Source organism: Heloderma suspectum, chromosome 3 (genome assembly GCF_057233095.1).
Source record: "Heloderma suspectum isolate Gila_16-S chromosome 3, 16-S_ref, whole genome shotgun sequence".
In the NCBI taxonomy this organism is placed as follows: Eukaryota; Metazoa; Chordata; class Lepidosauria; order Squamata; family Helodermatidae; genus Heloderma; species Heloderma suspectum.
The window spans coordinates 74,941,406-74,957,114 of record NC_139460.1 but is presented as its reverse complement, the minus strand read 5'-3'; the positions used below and the strand labels follow the sequence as shown (position 1 = coordinate 74,957,114).

Genomic DNA, 15,709 nt, shown 5'->3' with positions numbered 1-15,709 from the left:
AACTCCCCTCCCCCCAGTTCCCCTGAGTGGTGCATTGTTTAAAAAACCTTCCCAGCCATTGGAATGGTTGGGGTGTCTGAAGCTCCAAGATCATGTGAGGAGGCCCCCCGGTGCAGTCTGTGAGATTCCCAAATCAGTTTACCACCACCACAACCCCACCGATGCAGATGTGTCAATGTTGACAATGTATAGGAACCTAGGAAGCGGCCTCAGACTTGGTCAGAATATTTGTCCATCTAGCCCAGTATTGTCTAATCTTATTGGTCACAGCTCTCCAGGATCTCAGTGTTTTCATCTCACCAGCTACTTGATCCTTTTCATACGAAATGCTTGGGACTGAAGCTGAGGCCTTATGCGTGTAAACCATGTGCTCTACCACTGAATGATGGTTTCTCTCCAAATGTATACAGACATGACTCCACTGAAAAAGGATCTTTATGAGGAAAGCAAAAATACTCAGCTCCAGTCCCAGTGTTATTGGTTTTTTAAATCTATTACCATGAAGTCTTGCATGGTAAAAACAGCAATCCAAAAATTAGGACTGTTGGATGGTGCACTGGGAAGAATGCCCTGCACAGAATACCTTCCCCTTTTATGTAAGTTGGAATGGATCAAAGACGAGCACTGTTCTGTCCAGTCCACCTCTACTGTGTCCTGTCCCTGGATCAATGCCCTGTCATGACCTCAGCCAGACAAGTGGGGCATACCCATCATCATCACAGCGATCACTCGTGACCGAGTAAGATTGTCTTCCAAAGATAGAGTCTATATAGATAACTCTTTAAAAGGATTAGACAGATTCATAGAAGATAGGTCAATCAACACATTAATCTCTAGCAGTGGGTCTGCAGGTGGCTGTAAAGGCCGATTCTGGATCTACAGAGCCTCCCACAGTGAGGACATAGGTTTCCAGGTGGAAGGCGGTCACGGTGAGGGTTTGCTTGACGTGCCTTCCGCTGAGCTCGTTTCTCCCTTTCGCCCTGTATTCCTGCTTCTTCAAAGTCCATAGTGCCTTTAATATAGGCTGACCTCCAGTTGGAACGCTCATGAGTCAGAGCTTCCCAGTTCTCAATGCTTATGTTACATTTCTTTAGATTAGCTTTAAGAACATCTTTAAATCTCTTTTGCTGTCCACCAATATTCCGTTTTCCATTCATAAGTTGGGAATAGAGTAACTGCTTTGGAAGACGATAATCAGGCATTCAAACAACATGGCCGATCCAGCTAAGTTGATGTTGGAGAATCATTGTTTCAATGCTGGTGGTCTTTGCTTCTTCCAGTACACTCACATTAGTCCGTCTGTCTTCCCAAGTAATTTGCAGAACTTTTCAGAGGCAGCGTTGGTGGAATTTTTCGAGAAGTTGGGAGTGGCGTTTATAGATGGTCCATGTTTCACAGGCATACAGTAAGGTTGGTAGTACAATGGCTTTGTAAACAAGCCTTTTGGTCTCCCTGCAAATGTCCCAATTCTCGAACACTACGCTTTATTCGGGAGAATGCTACAGTCGCAGAGCTCAGGCGGTGCTGAATTTCAGCGTCGATGTCAGCTTTTGTGGAGAGATGGCTGCCAAGATAAGAAAAGTGATCGACATTTGACATACCAGGGATAGCCATGTCAAGGCCTGATGATGCCCAAGACTGGAGATGTGAGGCAATGAGGCAAGGCCTCTACATGAGTACAGGACTTTAAGATAAATACTGTTTAAAACAACTGCAAAATGTAAAACTAATTACGGATTTCCGATCATCTTTGAAGATAGTGTTTCACATTGGGCACAATATTTCTTACCCAGGAAATCTATACATGAGTCCTGGGGTAATAATAACTGTTTGGTATGCTATTCTTGTTGAACTAGAAATATGTGATAATTGCTCCTTACCCTAAGATATATCAGAAATAGGACAAAGTCCTGTGTGAACTTGCTTTAGTATGACACTTAACGATACTCTCAAATTTTAGGAGGGCTCCATGGACAACTTATATGAACCAGTTAAAGAAAATCAAGACCCACAAGAAACCATTTGCATGACCAGCAGGGCTAACACCCCAGTAAGTGCCTCTGTGAAATGTGGACCTCCAGAAAGATCTCAGTGTTTGGTAAGTGATTCTAAATCACTACAGTCATTTGGTCTATGTCCAGTGTGTTTCCTTTAAACCTTTGGGCTGCTTTGGAATGGAACTGTTCTAACTGGCATAAAGTTTAAAACTTACAGATGTACAAATCCAATCTCTGCAAACCTTTAGACCTCTGAAAAAAGAAGGAAGAAATGTGGCATGTTTATACAAACAAACACGGTCACTTCCATAAAGGCCTGTAGTCACTGGATCAAGATGCTGGCCAAGATCTAGGACCCCGTGTGCACGGGATGTGCCACTCAGCCTTATGAGAAGCAGAAGTTCCAACCATGCCTGGGCATCCCCCATGGGGCATAATTTATTTTATTGTATTACATTTCTATACTGCCCAATACCAAAGCTCTCTGGGAGTTTCACAACAATTAAAACCATAAAATACAACATGAGCAAATATAATATAAAAGTTTAAGACTTAACAAGCACCTCTCTTTCATACATGAGCTTCTCTGACTGAAGCAGTGGTACAGCTAGGCCTGCAGTGTAAGCTGGTGGCTCCGATGTCAGTGGAGCAATGAATCCAGGTTTCAGTCAGAACCAGTCAGAACTCTAAAGGAGCTATCCAAGGTGCAGCCTTGGATAGCTTCTTTGGAGCTCTGACTGAAGCCTGGAGCGGATTCACCACCCCACTGACATCAAAGCCACCAACCTACACTGTAGGGCTGGACCTTGGGGCCAAAGTCCAAGGCCATGCAGCCCAGCCGCCCACCCCAATGACCCCCCAGAGCAGCAGGTGATGAGGGCATCAGGGCAGCAGAAGCAAACTCCATTTTATTCCTGCAGTCACGATGGTGCTATGATTTAAGTGTGTGTTACATGTAAAACTGCACATGCTCAAAGTATATTAGTTTATCAAGGTTGGTAAACAGTTTTGTTGTTCTAACATCAGAAACGTAGAAGCAGTTGTAAGGCATGTTAGTCGGGTGCTTCGCATGACACCCATTTCTTATTTCACTTCCACTCTGCAGTGGCCCATTGTCTTATTCTGTCTTCTCAGTCTTCCCTTTACTTGCAGTTTATGAGAAGTAGGGATGTATGAGAAATTTGTTTCAGTTGGTTTTTTATAAGGATTTGTCCAGTTTATACCTCCTGGACAGAACATGGGCTTGGACTCCATCTGTGATTGAAGTCCATACATTTCTGAGCCGGCCATGTGATTTGCGGAACAAAAATAAACTCATTGGACAGCATGCATACATTTGAAAAATGCACATGAAAAGCACACTGTAATCAATGAGAGAAGAATGCATCCATTTCAGAGATACGTACAATGATGCATACATTTGGAAAAATATGCACAAAAATACAGACAAATGTTTATGCGAAAAAAACAAACAAACCAAAGCTCGCAGTCTGATAGGGAATGAGCTTCAAGGTGAAATTTGGAGAACTTTGACAAGCTCAAGTTTTGCTTGTACACACATCCCTAATCAGAAGAACGGGGGTTAAACGTGCCCATGCAGGAATTAGGATGCAATCCTAAACACACTTATCAGGGAATAAAATTGATGGAACACAGTGGGATGTATTCAATTTCTGAGTAAACTATAGCAGGAGTGGACAACATGTGATCCTCCAGACGTTTTGGCCTACAACTCCTATCTTCCATCACCATCGGCTATTCCAACTAGGGCTGATGGAAGTTGTAGGCCAAACCATCTGGAGGGCCACAAGTTGCCTACCCCTGATCTATAGGATTACATTAGTAATTTCTTGTTTCTGAAGATAATAAACTGTAATAATGAGAAACTGGAGTAGGTGAGCAAAACTGAATCTTCCCTTTGCTAGAAATTGTGCATAATGTATATGATGTATCTTTAGTCTGTACACTTGCAGTGGCGTGGCTTCTTGAGATTTTCTCCAAATTAGTCGACTCCTAATTAACGTTCCCTAGAGAGTTATCCATCTTGAATTGGGCTTAATTTGAAGAATCTGTGTAATACCTGTAAAGACAAGTATATGATCAATATAATGGAAAGCGCTGACCAGTTACAGCTGTAGTCACGTGCAAATATCCATGCACGGCAAATAGTGGTGCTCAGTGTGATGTGTGACGTCAGATGAACACTAGAGTGCAGACATGCAACCACATCAGTTGTGCATATACATTGGTGCATGCATATACCTGGGCCAATAGTCTAAACAATATAACTAGACAAAACAAAGAATGCACAAACCAGGAAGTGTGGGGGGGGAATCAATTTTTTAATAATCTGAGTGCTTGAATGATGTAGTCTCATTCACTTTCCTATGTTGCTTTGAAAGTTGACTTGCTGAAGGCCTTTCTAGTTCCAATAAAACCTAACTACAAGCCATCTGTGCAATGCTCAGCAGCAATATTATTTTAAAGAAAACACGCAAGATCTTGGTTGAACGCAGTATGAATCAACAGATGTTATTTTCAAACAGAACGTGGTATTACTATGAACCTATTTCTGTTATCTGTTGGAAATCAGGTCACCATGTCAATGTATGTTACTAAAATTAAAGTCGCAGCCTAAGGGACAGCCAAGCAGCCACAAAGGGCAGCCAGAGAAGATAGATAGCTTACGTTAGATTTAGCTTTGCCATTGTTTTCTGAATGAGCATTTCTTAACCACTGTTTGCTGGGGAAAACCAACATTAAACTGAAGTTGGAAAAGAAGAGAAGGGCAGTGTGCGCAGGCAACAGGCCTGTGCATATCTTGGCTTAATAAGCCCAGATGGGGAACATCCAAACTGCCAATGTATGGCTAAGACCAACGTTCAGCCCTCTGAATCAGCCCAGAGCTGAATGTTCCCTTCCCCTGGATCTTGAGATGTAGCTGAGAATGGCCAACTGCACAATGGGCAGGCAGAGTTCAGTGGCGGAGGGAGAACTCAGTGTTAGTTAAACCAAGCATAGTGAAGCCCATGCAGTCAATGGAGGGTTTTTTCCTCTTTTTAACCTCCCTGTAGGGTGGGGGGTTTCATGAAAAAAATGAGGGGGGGGGAGCTTAAACCCTGTGCTCCGGGAATGCCATGGTCCTGATCTGACTTGGGGCTGCATGTGCTTACAGGAGAGTAGAGAATGTTTAAAGAATGCTGAGTTTGGCCTTATGAGGGCCACTGTAGCAGATTTGGCCTTGTACCTACTGTTAGTCTGGCCAGCAGCCATTCCATCAAGCTGCAGAGCAGAGGGAGAGAAGAGAAGCAGGGCTATTTCGCCATTGCTGCTGAGTGACCGGCTGTCTCCTGCAAGTGTCAGGTAACCTGCAGCCATTCCATCAGATTACCTGAACTGTTTTCATCCCAGCTGATAGTTATAGGAAATTAAACTTCAAGAATGTTAATTGCCTTCTCTCCTCTCTCCCGTCCTTTTTTCCTTGTGCGTCATGTCTTTTAGATTGTAAGCCTGAGGGCAGAGTCTGTCTTTCTGCTGAACTGTCTAAGCTACTCTGGAAGCCTTTCTGGCTAATGAGCAAGGTCAAATGGCTTTGAATAAAAATAAATAATTTTTTGGACCTATTGCAAGGATCAGTGCCTCTGAAATAAAGCAGCACTGATATTTAATACTAGTACTAATAGATTCCCACTAGAATTCTTTCTCAGTTAGTGTCATTCGCAGTCCTCTCCCTCTGACACGGAGTACCTTGTCTTGCTGATGAAGTCCAAATGTCAATATTCTGTCCTTATTCTCAAATAATTCTGCTGAAGTAAGCAGGGCTGTCAGGTTCATACTTCTACCCAAAGCTCTCCTCTTTGAACCCTTTGACTCCTTCAGCTCACCTCCCTGATACCCACATCCTTTGTTTTGAACTCTCTGTCATTCCTTTATTCCACATGTGGGCAACTGCAGCCCTTCATCATTCTCTGTGTGGCCCAGGGAGCTCTGCCCACTATTCCATACTGCCCAGCTGATCAGGCATCAGCTGGGCTGCAGGAACCAGATGTTAATAGCAACAGAGAAACAGTGACTGGGGGGGGGAACTCCCTCTCCCAGTGATCCTGATCCTGAATGGGTATGTGGCCCCCAAGAGTTCTGCACGGGGCCAATGTGTCCCACCCCCAAAAAACTTTCCCACCTCCTCTACAGCCGGGACTGGAATTTTCATAGCAGTCTTGCTATTCAAGATTGGTCCTAAGCATAAGTTTGACATTAAGTTGGATTCTTTAAAAGTCAGTTGAATTTATTTCTAAGTAAATATATTTAGTACCTGGGTGCTAATGTATGAACTCAAGCAGCAGGTGAAATCCAGCTGCTTCAAAATCAAATTAGATTTAGAAATGTCATAAAAATCAGAGAAAAGTATACGGTTAAAACGTGCAAGCTGTCATGTTCTAAAGCTCTAGAGCTGGAGTAGACACTGTGCTCTAGCACCCTTGACAGGTTGTGTTGAGCATGCAAATCTGTCTCTAAGGGCTTGGGAATGCTGGGAGCTGTAGGCCTTTTTTCTATCTAAACATACGTAGGGTTGTGTCTTTACTATGGTTTGGTCTAACCTAGTATTATCCATGCTGACTGGCAGAGGCTCCGCAAGAGCTTTCCAAGCCCTTTAACCAGAGCATATTTTCTACTAAAAACTCCAGGGATTCAGTATGGAAACTTGTGCATCCAAAATATGTGTTGCTGTACCACTGAATTATAGCCTTTCCCTATTTTGTTTCAGTTGGGTCTCTCATTGTCCCAAATCTTTGTACATTTCCTTTACATATGTGCTTCCAGATCTGCAGACTCTGTTTTTGTTTGTCTGTGAACAGTGAACTTGTGCAATAAGCCTAGTGGGTTAGGAACATAGGAAGCTGCCTTATACGGTCACATGCCAGCTCATTTCCCTCATTACCCTCGCTGGGTGCAGGTTGTCGTGACATCTGAATGCAGCAACCCTACAACAGTTCATGGGTTCTGGTGGTTAGTTAACTACCCCAGCCACCCACCCTCACCAGCTTTGGACGTCGTGACAACCCGTGCCTGGTGAGGGTAATTAGAGAAATCAGCCAGCACATGACCAGCACATGCAGGGATGGTTGACAAGCCACCATGGCTTATTAACCACCCTCGTGTCGTGAGAACCTGGGCACTAAGTGTGAGCAACAGCTTCTCTGAACATTGGAATATTGTGTGTACCAGTGACTGTAGCAGCAGCTAACCAGACTGGCAGCTGAATCTTATTTCAAGACTGGTGACCAATCAGCACCCTCCACCGCACCTAAGAATAGCCAGAGACCTTAGGGCAGGGGTCCCCAACCTTTCTGGACCCATGGGCACATTTGGGAATTTGAGACCATGCTGTAGGCACCACCACAAAATGCCTAATCAGTGGATCGCCACTTAGCTGTCTACCTGTCACGTCTATGGATCTTAGGCTGCATCTTACTCAGCAAAAACTTTTGTTTCATGTCTATTGGATGCTGCAACATCTCTTTAATAAGGGATTGTCTAATTTGGCTAATTGCTGGTGATAAAATACAGCTAATGCTTCTTTTAAACATATGTTTTGGCAATATCCAATAGTTGCTTCTTTGGGGGAGGAGATTATTACACAGATAAATTTTGTATTGGAACAGTCTTTAATATTCACTGATGTACATGCTCCTTGAAATTATTTACCCACTTCATGGAAATTAACAAATGGTCAGCATAAATGGATTCTCTGCACCCTTTTGACAGGTAAAAGACTGATATTACAACATTGGAAGGAGAAACACTCACCTCCTATAATGCAATGGCTGGAGGACCTTCAATGCTTTAAATATTTGAAGAGGTGTCTTATAGACACCACCTTCAAATGGATACTTATTTGGATATTTGGTCCACTTTTGTTGAGGCCCATGTATAATTACTAGAAAGTTGTATGCATTTCATACAAATCCATGTATGTATATTTAAACAATGTAAAAAATAAAAAAAAAACTTTAAAAAATGTTTGGGTGCCCGCGGGCACCATGTTGGGAACCCATTTTTGGGTGCCATCGGAGGTGCCTGTGGGTGCCATGTTGGGAACCCTGCTGTAGGGGGTCTAGGACAGATATATACCGCTCCCTGCCCTGCAGCATCTGCTGCTTCAGGCAGCTGCCTCACTCTGCCTAATGGTTTATAACAAACCAGGAGGTTGCATGCTGCATTATATCCACAGCATCCCCTAAAAGGCCAGTGGTGATAGCAGAAGGACATTGAATTAGGATTGGATTTGCTTCCCTGTTTTAACATGGAGCTGGGTCTTGCTTTGTGTCGCTGGATAATAATTTTATTCTGAAAGACTTTGTGTTTGATTTTTAACTGTGGAAATGAGAGGCGGGTAGGGATTTATTCTCGATGGGCATCAGAAAATGTTACTCTGCAAAAATGACATTACTGCTTTCCACTGTTCCTGCAGCGCAGAGCAAGCAGGTGCACTGCAAAGATACACCCACACAATAGGCACAGCCCACAGTAAACAAAACAATCCGTCACTTCAGCTCCCATCCGCTGATATCACGGATTTCACGGCCAGGAAGACGGAATGCTTTGAAAATGCTCCACTTCCTTTTTAAATATACCACTAATTAAAATACTTCTTCAGAAAAAGAAGAATGCTAAATCAGTTAAACTGCACACTTTCAACTAGTGTTAATGAGAGACATAAATGCCTTCTTGGATCTCTGCATTTTTGTTTTAAGGAATGTTTAGAACAGTAGTTAACTAAAAATAACGGCTGTCTGCCGTGTCACTCTGCTAGCTGCAGAATCAATATGGTTATTTATAAAATAGTTTCTAGAAATGGAAAACGAGAATAGTGGAGTCGTTTCAGCAATGCACCCTGTGGAAAAATGCTGCTTAGGCCGAAGCACAATGTGTAATCTTCTATCTGCTATTTCTAGCGTGAGAGTTATTAGGCCTACAACTTACATGCAGTCTAAGCTTATTAACTTAGCCTACTTGTACTCTCATTTTGAATTCAGTCAGGCGCCATCTGAACACTGTCGCTTCATGCTTTCAAGGCAGCCCAACTGTATTCCAAAAGCAACAGGGAATCTGTCCCTTTAAGAGCTCTGAAAAATGTCGTTAGAATTCCATCCTGACAAGTCCCTCCCTCCATCTCCCTCCTCCAGCCTCTGTCTCTCTGTCTGTCTTCACACCTGAGATTTTTAGCAGGATCGTTCTTCTTTAATCACTGGTTTTCACGGGGGCTTTAGATGACACCGCTGCTTTCCTGCTATCTCAGAACTTTCTTTCCCTCTTCCCGTGTTATCTGAGAACAGGGAAAACCCAGCATTTTCTGTTCTTGCAACTAGGGATGTTGGAGAAATCCTCCACGGACCCCAGTGAGGCCAGATTCTATTGAATCCGGCCCCCCGAAGTCCGTGGAGGATTGGATCTCCTACCTCCGCCTCCCCGCAAAGTCCCTCACTGGCCGGATCCTGCCTGGTGCTGGCTCCAAAGCCCCAGTGATACGGCCGCCATTGCTGTATCACTGGCTGGACTGATGGACTGCGGACGCAAATGGCGTCTGCTATGCCATTTGCGTCCCTGCTCTTTGACGTGATTTGTTGTTGTTTATTCATTCAGTTGCTTCCGACTCTTCGTGACTTTATGGACCAGCCCACGCCAGAGCTTCCTGTCAGCCATCACCACCCCCAGCTCCCCCAAGGTCGAGTCCGTCACCTCCAGAATATCATCCATCCATCTTGCCCTTGGTCGGCTCCTCTTCCTTTTGCCTTCCACTTTCCCTAGCATCAGCATCTTCTCCAGGGTATCCTGTCTTCTCATTATGCTTTGACATGATAACATAATGGTGTATTTGCGTATTTGGAACAGGGATGCAAATGGCGTATTTGCATCCCTGTTCCTTTGCTCAATAGGCTACGTAAAGATTTACGTAGCCTATCACATCAAAGAGCAGGGACGCAAATGGAGTCCACTACGCCAGACACCATTTGCATCTGCGGAACGTCAGTCCAGCCAGTGATACGCCAGCCGGCGAGGATTCCGGGGGGGAGGATTGCCTCCCTTCCCAGTAGACCCCCCGCAGATGCAAATGGTAAGGGATTCATACATCCCTACTTGCAACTGAAAACATCATTTCTCTCCTGTGTATTTCCCCTTTAATGCTTTGTCCCACTTTGTGTGGGTGTGTGCTAGGGGGTGTTGCTGAGCGGTGTTGAATAACATTGTCATGATAACAAATTGTTGGGAAGGGGGGGTAGGTCACTGACCGCTTCCAGTGACTGTTTCTGCCTCTCTCCCATTCCACTATGCACTCCAAGATGCCCTTGAACACAGCAATGCTTACTTCTGAGTAAACCCATTGGCTGTAAGGCTTTCCTTTCTTGGGAGTAAGTGCCATTGAAATCTGTGTGTCTTGCTTCTGAGTAGGCATGCATAGGAGTGCATCCCCTTCAATGCATTTACTTAGAATTTCCCCCTCCCATTGACTTCACTGACTGCTTCTTCTCCCTTTTGCTCACCAGTTTGATGGGCTTGTTTCCTCCCAGGTGATGGGGGAGTCTCCCTTCTCAGCCATGCAGGAGAAAGGCTTGACAGTCAGGATTTCAGTGGGTATTAAAAGTACCTTTTCTCCTCTCCTGAATAAATTCATTATGCAGAGCTTGGTACGGTCATTTTTAATAGTTTCCTTTAGGGGTGTGGAGTTGTTTTAGATAAGGCAGTAATGCTGAGGTGGTTTTCCATAGTACTCCCACCTAGGGATGTCAGAGAATTCCGCCACGGATCTCGGGGAGGCTGAATGCCAGCGCATTCAGCCCCCTGAAATCGGTGGCGGAATGGTCTGCCCCCCCGCCCCCCCAGGACGAGACTTACCTGGGGCGGATCTTCCTGGCGGCGGCGGCTCCGGAGGCGGTGCGGCGGCAGCGGCGGGTCTTCTGACCGGCTCCGCCGCTGCCATTTCCCAGTTAAAAAAACAAACAAACGTGATAGGCTACGTAAAGATTTACAAAGCCTATCACAGGTAGATTTTAAAAAAACACCGTGATAGGCTACGTAAATCTTTACGTAGCCTATCACGGCAGACTAAAAACAACACACATGCGCGTACGCAAATGGTGGCGCCCATGGGCACCGCCATTTGCGTTCCTTATTTTGGCACGTCTTAGACTACGTAAACATTTACGTAGACTAAGACGGCGAAAATAAGGCGAACACAAATAGTGTAGATGCTACGCTATTTGCGTTCCCCTTATTTTCGCCGTCTTAGTCTACGTAAATGTTTACATAGACTAAAATGTGCCAAAATATGTGCAGGTTTTTTTGTTTTTTTTAATCAGCCGTGATAGGCTACATAAACATTTACGTAGCCTATCACAGCTGACTGCAGGGACGCAAACGGCGACGGCTATGGCTGCCGCCATTTGCATCCCTGCTAGCCAGCGGCTGGATGTCTGGCTGCTGGCAGAGCCGGCTGGTGGGTCCGCAGAATCGCTGCGGAGCACAGCTGGCTGGCCAGGATTCCGGGGGGGGGGAGGAACAGAGCGCCTCCTCCCCCGGCCAGGATTCCGTGGGAAGGGATGGAACACCTCCCCTCCCACCATCAGCATAATCCGCGAAAGGTAAGTACCTTTCGTACATCCCTACTCCCACCCACCTAGCCAGCGACTGTGTCTTCTCCTAGCCCACCTTGCAGGGTTGTTAGAAAGCCAGAATAAGGGGGAAGAGCAACAACTGTGTGGGGAGGGGGGAAGCAAGCCAGTATCTCTTTTCCTAGCCCACCTTGCTGGGTCACTGGGAAGCCAGAATAAGGGGGAAGAGCAACAACAGCATGGGGGGGGGGAGCAAGCTGGGTCTAATGAAGAAGCTGTCCCGCCGTGAAGTGGTCGCCTGGCGGGAGGGGGGCTGCTAGGGATGGCTTGGTGTATTGACTGTATACAAGTCTGTTCGTGGATTTCTTACTTCTGTAGTTGGGAACCCGGAAATCGGTATACCCTTCAAACTCAGTAGTGCAAGCAATATACTGCATTTAATTCCATCACACACTGCCATATTTATAGGCATGGCAGAGAAGTCCGCCACGGATCTTGGTGAGGCCGAATGCCAGTGCATTTGGCCCCCTGAAATCCGTGGCGGAACGAAGCCCTCCCACCCCCCCCCCACGAAATGGGCCTGGAACGGAGCACGTACCTGCTGCCGTTCGCGCTGCATTGCGAATGGCGGCCGCATCTGCGGCCGCCATTCGCTTCTTCCATATAGCTGTGATAGGCTACGTAAATACTTAATGCCATAAGTATTTACGTAGCCTATCACGAGAAAACACACAACCAACAGCAAACACAAATGGTGGCGGCTACGGCGGCCGCCATTTGCATTCCCTTTTTTTCCGCCATGATAGGCTATGTAAATATTTACATAGCCTATCACGGCAAAACAGAGGGGCGCAAATGGCGTAGTGGCCGCCATTTGCACCCCTGTTTTGCCGTAATAGGCTACATAAATATTTACGTAGCCTATCATAGCAGAAAGAAAAGGGAATGCAAATGGTGGCCACCGTAGCCGCCGCCATTTGCGTTCGCTGTTGTTATTGGGTTTTTTTCGTGATAGGCTACGTAAATATTTACGTAGCCTATCATGGGCCGGCGTAGGGATGCAAATGGCGTCACAGGACACCATTTGTGTCTGCACCAGCCTGGCAGTGGCTGGAGGCCCCACTGCAGGTTGGCCTGGCCGGTGGCTCCGCGGCCTGGCTGCAGAGCGGAGCCAGCCGGGCAGGATTCCGGGGGGGAGGAACGGATCACCTCCCCCCACCTGCGGAACCCGGTGGAGTCAGATAAGCGGGGATTCGTACACCCCTACATATTTAGCGGAGAAGGACTAGTAGCACCAGCAGCCTTGGGGTAAGCCACCGAGAAGACTCTCTCTCCCTTGGAGGAAGAAGGGGACCAGCTCCAATAGCCTGCCATCCAGATCACTAGAAGGGCTTGCGACTTCGCTCCTGCTGTGGAGGAGTGGAGGGATGGGGCGGAGCCATCAATCATGTTACAGGAGCCAATGAACAGGGGAGGGGAGGGGCATGGAGCCAGCAGCCCCCTTCTGTCCTGATTGTTCTGTGCAGCTTGGCCCAGCCATGAAAAGATATAATGCGCAGGGACGCGCTATGAGAGACGCTTGTATACAGGGCCAGTGTAAGGATCTGGAATCAAAAGGACCAGTTTGTAGTGGGATAAAATGCCAGGTGTGAAGAGAGCCTCTGTTTAGGGATGTCAGAGAATTCCGCTATGGATCTTGGTGAGGCCGAATGCCAGTTCATTCGGCCCCCCGAAATCCATTGCGGAACGAAGCCCCTGCCCCCCCAACCCACAAAAGGCGCGTGAAACAGAGCACTTACCTGCTCCCGTCCGCGCTGCTTTGCGAATGGCGGCCATCCTGCAGCCACCATTCGCTTCCTCCTCTTCATAGATACTTACGTAGCCTACCACGTACTTACATAAATACTTAGGTAGATACTTACGTAAATACTTACGTAGCCTACCACAGCTAACGCAGGGATGCCATTTGCGTCCCTGCAGAGGCCGTGATAGGCTATGTAAGTATTTACGTAGCCTATCATGGCAGGGGGAAAAAACCCAACGTATGCAAATGGCGGCAGCTACCGCCATTTGCGTACGCTGGGTTTTTTTCCCCCTGCCGTGATAGGCTACGTAAACATTTCTGTAGCCTATCACGGCTAAATACAGGGATGCAAATGGTGGCGGCTACGACAGCCACCATTTGCATCCCTGCAGAGCTGCCCAGTGGCCGGATGTCCGGCTGCATGCAGCTGGAGCTGGCTGGTGGCTCCGCGGCTTGGCCGTGGAGCGGAGCCAGCCAGGCACAATTCCGGGGGGGAGGACCGGATCGCCTCTCCCTCCGTCGAGGATTCTGGGGGGAGGGACGGAGCGCCTCCCCCCCACCGCGGAAACAGAACGGAAGGTAAGTGTTCCGTCCATCCCTACCTCTGTCTCTGGGTATTTCTACATTAAGCAAAAAACCCACAAAACCCCACATTCTTTCTGGAGCTTCCTGCTTTCGGTTTCTTTGCGGGATTAGGAAGGGCTTCTTTACATGGCAGCCACGTGGTTTGAACTGGGGGAGTGCCTCCCTCCCTCCCTGGCATGTGTGCAAAGGAGGGGTGGGGGAGTCTTGTTTTCATAGCTTAACTTCTGCTGTACCATTTTCTTGCAGCCCCCTGGAAACCTATGACTTACTTCTGAGTAGACATAGAATGTAAGATTGAGCTGTAAGTCTGCAACCCTTGGCACACTTATGTGGGAGTAAGCCACATTGAACTCAATGGGACTTACTTCTGAGTAGACATAAGATCACCCTGTAAGTCTGCAACCCTCAGCACACTTACTTGGGAGTAAGCCCCATTGAACTTAATGGGGTGCTCTGAAACTACAGAGGATGTTGCTTCTGAGCTTGGTGGGATGGGGGATCAGTGTGTCTCCCTTCGTTGCAGGGAAGCATTTTACCCTCTTCTCCCTCCAATTGAGAAATGCAGAGGCAGGAGACACAATTGGCCCACAATTCTTGCCCTTGCTCCTGTCAAATCTCACCCTGACTGCGCCCCCAACAACTGAAAACAAACGCCCACAGCAGGCAGACACAGCGGTTTCTTCAACTATTGGAGGATTTCACCAGGAGGTCATGGCGCTCCTGTTCTGCAGGCTGGAAAAAATACCAATTTTTTTGCGTTTGGGGAAAATATGAGATAGGCTGGAGGAAATGGCAGGAGATACCCTGGAGGGTACCGGCATCATCTAAAGAGCATGCAAACTTCCAAGAGAGAGCCATCTCAATAGCAGGATAAAAGCTTTGTGTGATGAACCCCTCTGTCTCTCTCTATCAAATGGATCCTGCAATAATACGCTGCATTGTATAGCCACCCCTTAACAGGAGCGTTCCTCCAGCCATGCCTTCCTCCAGGATGCTATATAACATCCTTTCCCAATCTGGAGTCCTCCAGATGTTTTGGACTACAACTCCCAGAATTCCTGACATAGTTTTGTGGGTGGCTCTGTTTTGCCTCCAGACTGGTTGGCAATTGGGACAAGGTTGGGAATCTGTGTGGAGGTTGGGAAAATATTTTTCATTGTGTGACCATTTGAGAGAGAATTACTTTAAGTCCATGAACAGGTGGTATTTATTTCTTTATTTGTGATATTTATATACGACTAAATATAATAAAATCCCTAAGCAGTTTACATATAAATATTAACATCACATTTAAAATACAGTATTAAAAACAATTCCAATTACAATAAGAGCACTACAAGGAGCAGTAAGATGGAGCAGCAAGATTAATTTAAATTTTAATTACAAGCTGGGGAAAGCCTGGGTGAGCAAAGGTAAATTGTACCTATGACTTTCCATACAGTACCTAGTGTGTATAGTTCAGTCATCATCAGTAGCAAACTCAGCTAACAGCTTATAGTATCTGGAGGGGGGGTGAGTTAGGGTCTTCTCCCCTGGGTTTCAGGAGGGGGGGCAAGACAATGACACTCCCACCCACCACCCACCTCCATTTGCTAGAAATCTCCCCTCTCCCCATATAGAAATAAAATGTTTAACTTAAAGTCTGGCAGGCTGCCCCAAGCCAGGCTGCTACAGCTCTGAGGGGGAGAAAGCAATATCTACTGCTGGACCCT

General features: G+C 46.5%; 1 protein-coding gene across 1 annotated transcript in view; it reads left to right on the top strand.

The window, feature by feature from the left end:
- Positions 1-5,281: 5,281 nt before the first annotated feature.
- LOC146349804 (uncharacterized) overlaps positions 5,282-15,709 on the top strand; it is a 43,907-nt gene continuing 33,479 nt past the window's right edge. Inside the window, exon 1 of the mRNA XM_084843521.1 lies at positions 5,282-5,360. The gene's annotated coding sequence lies outside the window, so the exon portion shown is untranslated. The remainder of the gene's footprint in view (positions 5,361-15,709) is intronic.